Genomic DNA, 928 nt, shown 5'->3' on the forward strand with positions numbered 1-928 from the left:
TCCAAGAGCAAGCAAACTCTTCCTCCAGGAGAGGGAGCCAACAGATCACTAAAGACATCATCATTGCTCAAAGAAAACACCGAAAAACAATGGAAGCTTTAATTGGAGTGGAATCTGATAGACAGCACCTGATGCCAAGTCTGCATCTTCTAACACCTGCAGTCACTGCAGCAGCTGAATCCAATGTGTCCAAAAGGGATCTATTCTATTCAATTGCAAATGATCTAGATAAGACTGAGAATAAGATACTGCACGGGACATAGCAGAGTTGGTCAAGTTGAGTGGAGATGAGTTTGCTATTTGGCACAGCTTTTGCATCAATAAAGCAAGTAAAAGGTGTGAAAGATAAAAAAAGGGTGAAAGTGTGAAAAGTGAATTGGCCAAATTGAGGTGCATATAAAGTTTTTGCTTTCTTTCAATTCACTAATGGGGCTCATTTGAATCAGGTGAATTGAGTTCTGCTTTTGGAAACTGGGTTAAGAAGGGGTGCACCGGTCCTGGAGGTACTGCAATACCAGGTCAATGCGTGGAGTGGACAGAGCAAGATTTTTTCCATCTCCTTGTTCTAAAAATCCATTTAATATATGGTCCCCAGAGAGGGGACGTATCAGATATTAAACTGATAAGAACAGATTTAATTTTTTTTTTTTTCTGTTTATCAGTAGGACTTCAAAATAACAAAGGTGATCGCCTCCCGTTGCCTGGGAACCATCCAGGCACAAGAGGGCTATGTGTCACCAGAAGGCGCACACACTTCCTCAAGGCCGGCAGACGTGCAATCCCAGGCACCTTCCAGTACCGACCAAGGTAGCGTCCTCCGAAACTACACTTGATCTTAGCCAAAAGGCCGAGAAGCTATAACCCGAATTGGTTACGGCCTTGAGTGGCACCCTGGCCTATACCGGACACATCTTAGGGAGAGGGAGAC

At 44.1% G+C, this 928-nt stretch overlaps 1 pseudogene; it reads right to left on the minus strand.

The window, feature by feature from the left end:
- Positions 1–481: 481 nt before the first annotated feature.
- Positions 482–688, minus strand: LOC142280563 (U2 spliceosomal RNA; annotated as a pseudogene).
- Between the last annotated feature and the right edge of the window lie 240 nt (positions 689–928).

The sequence above is a fragment of the Anomaloglossus baeobatrachus genome, unplaced genomic scaffold (assembly GCF_048569485.1).
Source record: "Anomaloglossus baeobatrachus isolate aAnoBae1 unplaced genomic scaffold, aAnoBae1.hap1 Scaffold_457, whole genome shotgun sequence".
NCBI classification, from domain to species: domain Eukaryota; kingdom Metazoa; phylum Chordata; class Amphibia; order Anura; family Aromobatidae; genus Anomaloglossus; species Anomaloglossus baeobatrachus.